The 14,007-nt window shown below is 47.5% G+C and overlaps 1 protein-coding gene across 4 annotated transcripts in view; it reads right to left on the bottom strand.

The window, feature by feature from the left end:
• Kank1 (KN motif and ankyrin repeat domains 1) overlaps positions 1 to 12,198 on the bottom strand; it is a 197,767-nt gene extending 185,569 nt beyond the window's left edge. For 2 of the 4 annotated variants that reach the window (NM_181404.6, NM_001348180.1), the window contains exon 1: positions 11,613 to 11,955. The gene's annotated coding sequence lies outside the window, so the exon portion shown is untranslated. The other 2 variants (XM_011247113.2, XM_030250691.1) reach the window with 2 other exon arrangements.
• Positions 12,199 to 14,007: the final 1,809 nt, after the last annotated feature.

The following is a 14,007-nucleotide window of genomic DNA, read 5'->3' as shown; positions in this document are numbered from 1 at the left end:
CTTGGCCAACCTGCTTTCTTATAGAACCCAAGACCACCAGCCTGGAATGGCCCCACCCACAATGGGCTGGGCCCTCCCCCATCAACCACTAATTACAAAAATACCTTCCAGCCTCATCTTATGAAGGCATTTTCTCAATTGAGGCTCCCTCATCTCAGATGACTCTAGCTTGTGGTAAGTTGGCATAAAACTAGCCAACACAATCTCACAATTCTTTTTTGTCCTAAATGCTGGTCTGTTCAAACCAGTTAGTTTTTTTCTTTTTTTCTTTTTCTTTTTTTTTTTTTTTACAAAAATAAATAAAAAAATATTTTACTTTTAAAAAAGTGATCTGTATGCTTTAAACATGGAACAATTAGTACAATAAGAATAAAGACCCTAACACTTAAATGTTTATCTTGATGAATTCTTACAAATGAAAAGAGCTGTCAACACTTAGATCAGAGACAGGCAACAACGATACCAGGGTTGGATGCTCCTCCCGTTCCTCCCTCAGTATCTCCTTGCTCCAGTCTGTTCTGTCTTGGCTTCTAGCAGCTGAGCTAGTTTTGTGTAGATCTGAGCTTTGTATAAGCGAAGTCGTATAATATGTAGCTGTATCCGACTTATTTCTCGTTATAGCATCTGTCCATGTTTATCTTATTCTGGACAGCAGCCGATCTCCCCCTCCCCCACCCCCAATGCTGAGTGGTAGTACTCCATTATAGGATATCACAGCCACCTTTGACCCATTTGGAGAGTTTCTAGTCAGCCTTATTTATGAAGTCTCCCAAATGCTTATGATGAACGTAGATGTTAACCTTGTTGAGGATATGCATGGTATCAGGGAAGTGAGTGTACTTGCCAAGTCAGAGTGTGTGTTCCTTCCGCCTTCACTGGCACTCCCGAACAGCTTTCGGAAGAGGGGGAGACGGGCCACTTAGAGTTTCATCAGCAGTATACAATAAAGTGTACATTCCTACATCTCTGCCACTACTCATCAGGGCTTTTTATTACTTTTAAATTTCAACCATTTGTTTGCAATAGTCTTAACAGGCATTTTTCTAATGACTTCGGATGCCGTCTTGTCCAGTTTTAAAACTGAGTTTTTCTGTTTTTCTCACTCCCCTGTAACTGTCTTCCCAGAATTTAGACAAGTCTGTGAGATGTGCACAGATGTCTTCTTCATGACCTGTCCTGACTCACTGACCTTGTACTGATGAGAGAAAAGTTTGTTTGAATGCATATGAGAACAGACAACAAGGCGCTGTCACTAGCCCTGGAAAGTACCAGGGTTTCTTCACTGCTATCCCCAGAATTCCTCATCCGAACACTGCTACAGATGTAACAAAGGTTACACATCACTATCTTCTGCTCCTCCAACTTCAGACACAACCTCGGGTAAACAGGACAGCCAAATTTATCTCTTGGGTTTATACAGATTCTCTACAGACACGGTTTCCAAACATGCATGGCTTACTCCACAGACCTGGGAAACCCCACAGAAGCTTCCAACACAACTCCTCTTGACCTACAGCCCCACCCCACAAGTCTCAGAAAAGATGTTTCAAGCACCAGTATGGATATGCATAGAAAAGATCTCATTTTTCTTCCACCCAGGGTCCCCCCCTGCACCCCCCCCCCCGTAACCAGTGGCCCAACCACAAGAGCACGGCAGAAACACTCAGCAACACTCTTTCTTCCCAAAAACCAGAGGACTCGCTCGTGATCCTGAGGATCATAATCCACTGCCTCACTGATCTATCTCCTCAGGTCTGTGTGAGATAGCCTCCGCCCACCCAGTTTGCTGACAGAAAAGGCCAAGGCAGGGACAGAGATAGGGGAGATGGTATATCTTAATAGAGGTGGCCTGCAAGGTCCCTGGAAAGCAGCCTCCATTTGTCACTTCTTAAGAGAGTTCTACTGCCCTGTCCACGTGGGCTGGCGAGTGTGGTGGCTCCTTTCACAAGCAGAAAACAAGGCAGCCCTTCCAACTTTTCTAGGGAGTTTTAGTCAGGAATGGTTGTCCCTTCCTGATTGTACTTCCTGTGTACTCCCAGTGTTCAACCCAAATTTACCAAAATGTACTTACACCCTTCAGCATGGTGTTTTTGAGCTTCTTGTCAAACACAGGAAAAGCAAAGGAGGAAGACGTGTCCAGCAGGAAAGAGTGGAGTTGAGACTTCTGGGCCCCAAGTGCCTACGCCCTGACTATACCCAACCAGAGCCTCTCAGTCATGAGCTGGAGACCCAGGAGAGGAAACGCTGTTTTAGGAAACCAAGAGTCAAGGAGAGCTGAGCGTGGTGGCGCATGCCTTTAATCCCAGCACTTGGGAGGCAGAGGCAGGCGGATTTCTGAGTTCGAGGCCAGCCTGGTCTACAGAATGAGTTCCAGGACAGCCAGGGCTACACAGAGAAACCCTGTGTTGAAAAACCAAAAAAAAAAAAAAAAAAAAAAAAAAAAAAAAAGAGTCAAGGAAAGGGAAGAGAGCCCTGGCCGAAGCGCCATGTATACAGATTTGATGCCACGGGCCTAGTCTGAGCTTCGATCAACAAGGCAACAGTGGCTGAGTGAGGGCCCCATTAGATGGGCATACACTGAGCAGGCTCAGCTCTCTGGGCAACCTAGATGTGAGGGCAGAAGCTCACCACACGTTTTCTTTCCAAGTTCCTAAGAAAATGATTGCTACACTGTATAAAGTCCACAGCCCCACAACTTTATGACCTCCCTTGTTACTAAATGCAGGAGCAGGTGTGACAGTTTTTCCCACAGTTTTTCCCCTCCGGTGGCATCATCTGGGGCCACCGGAGTCTTCAAGGACCTAGTGCCCTTTATGGGGGGAGGGGAAGGACTGTGTCTCAATATGTAGCTGGGGAGGGGGGGCGGGGGTAGCACTGGCTTGCTACGTAGATCAGACTGGCCTTGAACTCACAGAGACAAGCCCTACCTCTGCCTCAAGGGGGCTGGGATTAAAAAGGCGTGCTCCTAGCAGGGTCCACATGGTGGGCATGTGACACAAGGCATTAGTTACCAGTTTTTCAGTGTTTTGGGTGGTGGTGTTTTGTTTTCTAACCAGCTACATTTTACCTTGAGAGGTGATGACTGGCACAACTTTCCCTCCACCGGGGAAACCCTGAGTGTCTGAGGAAGACTCTTGAATCCTCCAGCAGGTAACATGACCTTAGGGACCGGAGTCCAGGCCACAGGGGCCCTGCATTGGCTTTCCATGTTTCCATGAGAATACCCACAGGAAGTGTGTTTCTTGAGGATGGCCACATGAAACCCAAAATAAATCATATCTGTTTCTCTTTTCCCAAAAAAAAGGGATCTAGACCTGAAGTGGAAAACTTAAGTTTCTTTGGAGAGTTAGTTATGTCAAATGATGTTTTGCTGGGGCCCACAGGTGAGAGGATGTCTTGCTAAAGCAAACACTGGAAAGACTGTTTTCCTGAAGCAGACACAGTGAAAGGATGTTTAGCTATAGCAAACAGGTAAAAGGATGCTTAATGAAGGAGTATACTCTGACCCCACAGACAGTGGGAGACAAGGACTGAGCCTTGGTTTAGTTTGCTCCGTTACATTATTCGTCATTAACGACATACATGTATTGGTTCCCCTTACATAGTGTTGTGAGCTCAACTTGTGGTAACACCACCATCCAGAGAAACTCCCAAGAACTGCTGTGAAGTTCCTCTGGCAGCTTGCTGCTTCTGCTGCCTCACCTCAGGTTGGCTGGCGAGCCTAGTGGTTTCTTCAGGATTGAGCTACAGCTGCCCGAGGACTGACTGAAAAGACCGGACTGTAGCTGCTGGTTTGTGTGTGGTGTCTGCCTGCCTAGAGGACCGGTCTGCGGCCGCTGACTCCTATTTGGTGTTTGCTATAGGATTGAACTGCTGCCCAAGAAGATAGAGCTCACCCCCAAAGAACTATTGCTGAATAGGTCCACTTCCCCCCACTCCCCCCATATCCTAATAACTTTTCTCTTCCACTACCTCTGTTGAGTGGTGGGCTAGAGGAGAGGTTGAACCCTTATTAAAAGTAGGTTGCAAAAACTGTATGCCTACACAGACCCTTCTGAATAGGAGGCACATGATGCCTTGTTCCCCCATGCTCCAAACTGAAAAGGGGCGAGGGGCTAGGAATGGGGAACAAACAAACAAACAAACAAACAAAACAGGTGCAGAAGCACACTGGTGGCTGGGATCAAACTTCACTAGGACAACTTTAAATCTTAAACGGTAAGGACTAGCTGATGGAAGCAAGGGACTCTTCAACCAAGGGACAGGTACCAACTAACCTTACCTTAGGACAGATGCCTAAACCACAGCAGCGGTGAGCACTGAAGGAGAACCTTCAGGCATTTCTGCTACTGAGAAGATTGCTCAGTTGTGTTTTATCAAAGATTTTTGAACGGCTATTAAGAGCAGCCTAGCTTCTCCCTACGCAGCCATGAGCCAGGGGCTCTGCCCTGCACCTAGCTATATTTGTCATTCCTTGTACCCCACAAGGACTCTCAAACCCAACTCTGGAGCCATTCACACACACCCCACCCCTGCCACCTCCCCAAAGACGCAGCCCAGTTCACACCATCTCACAGAGGGATAAACAAAACCAGTGTACAGAGAGGTCCATCCCCAGCGGGCTGTCTCAATGTCTTCTCCTGATGCTCCCAGACAGCCTGCCAGGGATAATGTTTCCTTCATCCATGTCTCTCCCACTTCTGAATTTAGGCTCTAAAGAAAATTAAAGGTGGTGTCTCTAGAGGCAAAAATCTGATTCTGCACCCCAGGTTGAAGCCCAGACTCCCTCTTACATAGCCCAAGAGTCAAACTCTTCAAGCAACAGGACAGCCCTCACAGGTGTGTCACAGGCGTGTCACAGGCATTTCAGATCGCTGGCACCCATCCCTTGTTCATACTAATATCCAGGGCCAAGGGAAGGCAGGAACGAAGAAGCACCAGTTTGGATGCTAGGCGTGCATGGCACTTTTAAAAGAGGATAAATCCTTTAAAAGAATCGGACAAGAAGACAAAACAAACAAGAGGCCTGAAGTTGTAGGAAAAATTTCAAAACAGCCTTCAGAAAATAAATCAAAACACACCCAAGCATTCTACCCCGCAGGCTACATTCCTAAGACAAAGTTCTCTCAGCATCCAAAGTTTACATCCATGCCTTGGATTCTTCCCAGAATCACCTGACTCTGGGCTGGCAGGTCCCGCCCTCCCTCCCTCCTGACCCATTCCACAGAATGACTCAGACACTGTCCCCTGCAAAAAATATTACCTCAGGAGGCAAAAATCAATGGACTAATTTAGCCCACTATAAAAGCTGGAATAGCACGAGCCTGTCAGCTTTTAATCATATCTGACAACACCCTGAATATCAAATTCTTAGAGATTATCTCATACAGTTCTATTCTTTCCAGTTTGATTAGACATAAATCCCTTGGAGAAATGGAAAAAAAAATATGAATTTTATAGTATGGAGAAGCAGACATAAATAACAGACACGAAGTTCCCTGGTGGTCAGCTGGGTGGTTTTGAGGCAGGGTTTCAGGGGCCTAGAACTCAAGATGCTGCCAAACGATGAGTGCACGGGCACCTTTGCCATGCCCAGCTCTCGACGAATTCTTTAACTGCTTTGTTCCTGTTTTATTATACTAAGCAAGCAAAGAGAATGTGACCCTTTTGGGGTCGCTTGTCTTCACTAGCATCTGGGAAGTTCAATAACAGGCACTTACACTTTGCTAAATTAAGGCCCCAAACAACTGCAAACACGGGCAAGAAAAGCGAGGCTTCCGGAGCACACACACCAATGCCCGGAGGAGACACCAGCAAAGTCACTTTAGCAGTGCTTGTCCCAGCTCAACTCCAGGCCCAGCCATGTCAACCCTTAGACATATCTCCAAAATAGATGCCCATGTATGTTCAACAACAACAAGAGAGATGGCACAGAAGTGCCCATGACAGGTGTCCTAATTTCTTTTCTATTGCTGTGATGACACACTGGGGTAGGAAGAGTTTGTTTCATCTTACACTTCCAGGTTAACAGCCCACCACTGAAAGAAGTCAGAGCGGGAACCTGAAGGCAAGAACTGAAGTAGAAACCATGGTACTAGTTACTGGCTCACTCCTCTGGCTTGCTCAGCTACCTCTCTTATACATCCCAGGACCACCCTCCTAGGAATGGTGCTGCCCACAGGGGGCCCTCCTCTATCAATTATTAATCAAGCAAATCCCCACAGGTGTGTCTACAGGCCAATCTGATGGAGGCAATTCCTTAGCTGCGGTTCCGTCTACCTATTATGTCAAAGGGAACAACCAAGAGTGGCCATCACAGTACCACTATTTATATTAGAAACAAAAGGGCAACCACCCAGTGCCATCCACATGAAGATGATAAAGAGTCGGATATTCAAAATGCAGACAGCGATTAACATGAATACAACGGAGGAAGTTAATCTTAGGAACAGAACACAGAGGGAGAAAAACCAGACACGGAAGGTCACACTCTGTGTGGTATTATGTATATAAATTTCAAAACTGACAAAATTAATGTACATATCAGAAATAAGAGTAGTAAAAGGTTGCCAAACAAAGAGAGCTGGCTTGACAGGTGGTCCTAGGTGGGGAAAGGAAAAGAGGAAGAGGTTGGTACAATAGCAACACGTGATAAAGGAGAGGCTATCCCAGCCCCCCCCCCCCCCGCCGCCCCCCCCCCCCGTGGCTACCCCTAGGCTACTACCTTTACAGGGAAGGGCGGCTCAGTTCGAGGAGGAGGAGGTGGGAGGAAAGAAAAGGAGAAAGATGCTTTCAGACCTGACAGCTGTTCTAACTCTGTTTAGTTGGTTGGTTTTCATGTTTTTCCTTAAACCAAAGCCAGGCATAGTGAGCTGAGGTGACAGGATCTCCAGTTTGCTGTCAGTCTGGGCTACATAGAGACCCTGTCACAAAATGGGGGAGGGAGTGGCATAGAGAGAGAAACAAAGAGACGGGAGACAGAAAGACTATTGCCAAGAGACCAAAAATGGTGACGCAAATCTCAACCAATACAAGTTTACATTCTTGTCTCAAATCAAGCCAACGTTTGTATTTTAAGAAACATTGGAAGTGGCTTTATCTGCAGTGTGTCAGAAAGTGGTTTTATCTGCAGTGGTGTTAGCTGCAAACCAACAGGAGTAGCAGTTCTGTGCTCCTCAGTTCAGCTTATACAAACAGGGATTAGTGTGTCTTCTGAGACTTAGAGTAAGCTCCATTGCCCAATTCCATTAACTAAATGATTTTTTTTAAAGCTACCTTCTTCTGAGCTCCAGGGTTCCTGACACTATACTGTAATTGTTTCCAATTAACTGATTGCTTCTGTAATGAAATTAGAAGGAGTTTCTTACTCTACCAAGCCAAGCTTCAAGCACATCTACAGACAATGCTCGAAGCTGTACCTGTCCCAAGAGTCTTCCATTTGCTTCCAGCATCCACCATTTAAATGCAAAGTGCAAGATGAGAAAAAGGAAGCAGGTCTAAACTTTAAAGCCTAAGAGTGAAATAAAAAACACCCGGAGATACTGCAGGCTGTGGTCAGGACCCCACCTGCCCTGGGCAAAGACAACCACATCTCCAGGCCTAGGGGTATGGTGGTGCAGTGTTGGGGAGCAAGGAGGAGACAGTCACAAAAACATCAGGGTCAACTCTCTCTCACCCAAGCCAATTTCATTGTTCTCTTTCCTTGCCCCTCCCAAATGCACAGGTGTCTCTCCCAGGTTGGCCTCGAACACATGACCAGTCCAACATCCCCACGTCTTTGGGATTATAGATTTATGCCACACACTCGACCTATTAACACCATTTCACAGCAGGGCAAGGGAAGCAAAGAGCAGTTCAGTAACTCACCAAAACTCACAGAGCAAGCTACAGATCCTACATTCCAATCAGGGGATCTGGGCTCAGAACAACAGTATTCACAGTCACAAGTCTATGGACAAAGGGGGCGATCTCAAACGGCCATTCAAACATCCCATGTCCAGCAATGCTGGTATCTAACTTCTATGGCCTTGCCTACTTGAGTTTCTGGTTCTCAACATATAGTCAACCCCTTGCCTGTACCCCAGATCTCTGCTACCTACTCCTAGTTCAGTGACTACCTCTGAGAATGAGCCACTGGGGCCTACTGCAGGCAGGTTTGACCCCTGCTTCCTATTCTGGCTCAGTACCTCAGTTCCTTCTCCTTGCTAGGAGCTCAGGGTTCCTCCACCAGAACTCTGCATGTCATAGAAAGAAATATAATTATTATTTACCAAAGTTAAAGGCTATCACCTTACTCACAAGCTTTCCCATAAGGGAAATTTCCACTGAATTCCAAGAGAGGGAAGAAAAGAAGTTGCAAGCCCCAGCTACACCAAGCAGCCACACATGGATCCCAGCCCCCCAAGTCTTCAAAAGGAGCCCCCACAGTGTGACGTGCAGGAGGCTTTCTTCCTATAAAGCCAAGTGTTGCCCTGCCTTTCTGTTGGCTCTGTTACTTGGAATCTTCCTGAAAAAGAGTAAAGAATGGCACACCACTTCTGCTGTCCTGGAAACCAACAGTACGTCCCTGTCCACTGTGGAGGCCCCCTAGAGATGCTCAGTGGCCCTCAGCTCCCCTAAGATCCCTTGAAGATCAGCCCAAGACTGACAGCTCTCAGAAACTGCTCCTAAGCATCCACGGAAGAACCTGATTCAGAACTCAAACATAAACAGATAAAATAACCCTCAGTCCCGAGCTAGAAGTTGCTGAACTTTACATTTTTGCATACTCTTTCTGGACAAAGCAAACAAACCAACAAAACCCGACTTTATAGTAAGATCCTTCTTTTTATCTCCTAAGGCCCCTGGCTCAGAGCCTCTGCCACAAAGTAGCACACAAAGAAAAACTGAACGTGACTGCTCAATAAAATTGCCACTTACTCTATTTAAAAGGAAGACATTAGGGTCGCCCTGGCCATTATCTTCAGAAATAGCATTTCAACCCACAAGAGACCCTGTCACTGTTACCAACTGAAAGATGTCTTTACTCAATTCTGTACTCGGTTCAGAGGTTCCTCAGCTTTGCAGGGAGCAGTGTAACCCACAAGGATTCAGAGACACACAAAGGAGAAGTCTCAACTACAAAGCAACCAAGTATGAGAGGAAAGCTACACACAAAGATGATTCCTGCAGCATCACACACCATGCCAAAGCATGGATAAACATTCCCAATGACAGGATGATCACGGTCCCTTGAAGGCACACCCAGAATCATCCCAGAACCTGCACCAACCATGGCGACCGACACAGCTCTGCAATCCCAGCACCTGGAAGTTCAAGACGATCCTCTGCTAGACAGTGAGTCTGAGGCTAGCCTGGGCTACATGAGATCCTATATCAATATATCAATATATATATATATATACACACACACACAGGTTTGGTGGTATTTTAATAACAATATTTCAAAACTATTAAAATATGTTTAAGAAGCAATATAAAAGTACTAGAATTGTGATTTTATATTAGCAGAGGGCACCACTGTTAAATCTCCTGTTGTAGTTTAAGGCCAGTATAAAGCGCATTCACACTGCTGATATCAGTATAATCTTAAAAAAAAAAAAAAGAAAAGAAAAGAAAAGGAAAGAAGAAGAAGAAGAAGAAGAAGAAGAAGAAGAAGAAGAAGAAGAAGAAGAAGAAGAAAAGAAAAAACTACTTTGGAAATCTATTTGACAGTATCATCTAATCTAAACACTAGCTCAGAACTCCTAAACTTTGCTCCTATTCCCAATAGACATGTATGCACATACATGGACTCAAAGTCCCATCCTAAAATGAATTAAGTGTGGTACAGTCTCACAATGGAATACTACACAGCCGTTAAAAGGAATTGTCTCCCCAAACCTTGGCTTTCTCCCCATCTAGACCCTTCCTCTTCCATCCTCCCTTGTAAAAAATGTCTCCTAGTTCCAGGACAGCCAGGGCTATACAGAGAAACCCTGTCTCGAAAAACCAAAACCAAACAAACAAACAAACAAACAAGAAAGATGTCTCCTGAGCTCCAGTACACATAAGATCATCAACCTAGTTTTTGATGTAGCAATGCCTGTAGTTTCTTTGTAGCCAGTTTGGGCAACATTTTTTTTTAGACTTTTTTTTTATATATATTTTTATTAGGTATTTTCCTCATTTACATTTCCAATGCTATCCCAAAAGCCCCCCATACCCTCCCCCCCACTCCCCAACATTTTTTTAAAAAGTACTTTTAGGCACTGGGAGTGGAGCCCAATGGTAAAATACTTATTTAGCAGGACTGAGTTGGAACCCCAGTACTAAAAACAATCCTTGCTTTTAAACTTGAAGGGTCTTTCCCCCCCCCCTTTAATCTCTCTCCTTTGTGCACTTGCAAGCTCTGATTTCTGTAGTCTTTCCTTGTCTCCTGTCGCTCCCCCCAATTCCACCCCCTCCTCCCAACCCCCAACCCACACCCATCTCCAGAACTCACTTTTGCCATAGTAACTCAGTCAACTAGCACGACCTGTGGAGGAGGCAACCCTCGCTCAGAAAGATCACCAAAGGCCCCCGTGGAAGCTAAATGAATTCCCAGCTAAGTGAATGTCTGCACGGGCAGACAGACACTCCTCCATCCTCACCCTTTTTAATCTCCCCAATCAACTGACACACTTTCCCGCAGCCGCCCTGCTCAGCACTTTCCCAAAATTTAGCTGTAAAACAACCGAAGGTTGATTACGTGTCTTCTCACTATCTATCTATCCCTCTTACCCGAGGGAAGAGACAGAAACAGCAGCCGCTCGGTCCCGGAGATGGTTTTTGTGGAGAGGTGGGAGCGTTGTTGATGGCATAATTTTATTATTATATGAAAAGCCAATGACTCATGAATTTTAAAGTATATTGATGTGTATTACATCCAACTTTTAAAATAAAACTTAAATAGATTAAACATTGAAGAGCCCAACAACTTACTGGAGAGCGATGCACGAAATGAGAAACAAGATAACTAAGTACCGCATAAAAGCCAACTCTAACAAACTCGCAATTAACGCAAGGAGGCTTTGGTTCCCAAGTAGCCCAGGTGACAACCAAGGTCACTGATCCGGGGGATTGGCATTCCTGATTAGTCTTGGGCTCTCGGTCTGATTCCATACTTTAATTAGACGAACGGAGAGGCACCTCGGGAGAGAAGTGCAGAAAACAAGCGCTGGGGGACGCCACAGAACATTGCCAACGCGAACAACGAGGCCTGCGCCGGGTCAGCCGCGCGGAGTCAGCTCAGGCCGGACCGCCCGCGAAAAGTTGCCTTTGAAAGTTGCAAAGGGACCTGGTGAGGGGGGATGAGACTCACCAGCTCCGCGGCTCCCGAGCGCGGGGTTTCCCACGTACCTGCGCGACCAAGTGTGCCCCGGGACGCTGCCACCCGTCCTGCTGGACCTGACACTGCAGGTCCTCAGGAACTCAAGCAGGTCCCGGAGCTTAGGGCGGCCCCTAAAGGCCGCACCCACCCCTCCCCCACGCCCAGACCCTGCAACACCAGCTAGGGCCACCTGCCGCTCCGGGACCGGGATAAAGGAGCACTAATCGCCGCTTCCTACTGCCAGAGGGTACACCAATCTTACCCTGGGACGCCTCGGAAAAGGGCGCTGCACTGCACTGCACTGCACTCCGGCTCCGAAAGGACGGCTTAGTATCAAAGGACCAGCGCGCCCCACTCCAGGTCGGGAGGCGCCGCCCCCTCGAGCGCCAGCGGTGATCCCAGGCGACTGCTAGCCAAGGCAACCCCACGGACCTTCCCAGGGCAATCTCAGGGCCAGTGTCGCCGTGCGCTCCAGCACGCGCCAAGAGTGTGAGGCTGGGCACCCTGTTGGCTCAGGGTAGAGTCGGAGTTCAGGCGCCCCAGATCGTCCCTGCAGGGGACAGGAGCGCAGCGTTGCCACTACTCACCTCCAGCGCCGCGAATCTGGAGCTGGCACAGGGCGGGCGGCTCGCGGGGAGGGACCGAGAAGCGCTGGGCGGGGCCTCGGGCAGCGCCAGACTCAAACCCCAGTTACACTAGATCGCGGAGCAGAATCCTGCAGTGGCCGTGCAAGAGTAACTTGCGGCTGCCGGGAGCCACCGAGTGCAGGGACACAAACCGGCTGCAGCTCTAACCGAGAAGTCCGCAAGGCACCGCGCGCTCTTTGTACCCGAGAGCCGGCCGTGGAGAGCCCAGTGCGCCTGCGCGCCGCCGCGACTCTCCTAGGCGCACCTCCACACCACTGGTTCCTACCCGCCCGAGCGACCCTCCCATTCGCCCTGGAGGGGGTTCGGTGCGAGCAAGTTTTCGACCTTGGGAGCTGGGCGCGCCAGGAGCAGAGTAGCACCCTAATAGCGCCTGTTACCGGGCGCCGTTAAGACGTTGGCTTGGGAACCTGAATGGAGTAGGAGACTCGAGGTTTCAAGTCCGCTCTGGAGCCGATGGAAAGTTCCAGCCAACTAGCAAGCCGCAGGGACCTAGATTCATTCCTTCCAGCACTCCTAGCAGAGTGAGGAGTCTGGAGTCCAAACTGACAAGGCCTGGCTACAGGGTGTGGAGCACAAGAAAGAAGTCACTTGTCCCTAAAAGCTTCATCAGAAGAAAGGGCAGTAGATCCACAAGAGATGAGTTGGGAACTGAGGCACAAGTCCTCTTTCAAGAAGATGGCCAAAGACAGAGAGTCCAGTGATCAAAAACAACATAACTGCTGGGGAACATAACAGAAGCCTGGAAGCCGGGCAGTGATGCTGCATGCCTTTGGTCCCAGCACTTGAGAGGCAGAGGCAGGCGGATCTCTGAGTTCCAGGCCAGCCTGGTTTACAGAGTGAGTTCCAGACAGCCAGGGCTACACAGAAAACCAAAAAGAGAAGAAAGGGGGTGGGGAGAAGAGGAGGAGGAAGAGGAGGAGGAGGAGGAGGAGGAGGAAGAAGAAGAAGAAGAAGAAGAAGAAGAAGAAGAAGAAGAAGAAGAAGAAGAAGAAGAAGAAGAAGAAGAAGAAGAAGAAGAAGAAGAAGAAAAAATCTGGAGCGAGGAGGATCCTTTGCTAAATAGCAAGTTCCAGGCCAGGCTGAGCTATATGAAAAATGGGTATTGCTAAAACAACCATAAAGACAGATTTGAAGGTTCTGATCGTCTCGATTGTTTCGTGCCCACTCCACCACACACACACACACACACACACACACACACACACACACACACACACACACAGCACCCCTTCTCCTAGACCAGACTGTTAGAACAAGCAAAAGGCAATGGGTAACAGAGCAAAAGGTCTCCTCCTGGGAACCTCAGTTTCTACATGGGTTAAGAGGGTCCTTGGATTCAGTAGATGGTGTGGGAGACACCACTCATACAGGATAATTCCTGAGAAACGTGCTTACAGGGAGAGGATCGGAACCATGGGATTCCTGTTTTTCAAATGTCCTCACCTGGCTAGCTAGACTGCTCAGTCAGTGGGCTGTAAGTTCAGGAAGACTGGCTGCCTTAGTAAATAAGGTGGGAAGCCGTCCAGGAAGACATCTGACTTCAAGTTCTGGCTTCTACATGCTCACATGAGTATATATGTTCATCTGCACACACTAGTGTGCCTACACATGAACATACATACATACACATGCAAAAAAAATAGTTTGTAATGCCTACCCCTCCAGAATTCCAAGTCTTGACTTCCCCTTCATTTCTCCCTCCTTACATTTACTCAGCAAGCATTAAACATATAGGATCTCAAAGAGTGGGCCGATGTGATCAATAAAACACAGCAGGCCCAGTGTGGTAGTGCAAGTCTTTAGCCGCAGCACTTGGGATACAGAGGCAGATGCATCTCTGGGGGTTCAAGGCCAGCTTGGTCTCCAGATTATTCAATGCTACACAGTGAGACCTTGTCTCGGGGATGAAAAATAGATTCAATTTTCAGATTTATATTTGAAATTTTATCTTTGATTTACTCATTCTTTTACATTAAAGCCAATTGACACATCATTTAACTCACCCTCACT

This window comes from Mus musculus, chromosome 19 (assembly GCF_000001635.26).
Source record: "Mus musculus strain C57BL/6J chromosome 19, GRCm38.p6 C57BL/6J".
Classification (NCBI taxonomy): Eukaryota; Metazoa; Chordata; class Mammalia; order Rodentia; family Muridae; genus Mus; species Mus musculus.
The sequence above is the reverse complement of the archived record's forward strand: the minus strand, read 5'-3'. Positions and strand labels throughout refer to the sequence as shown.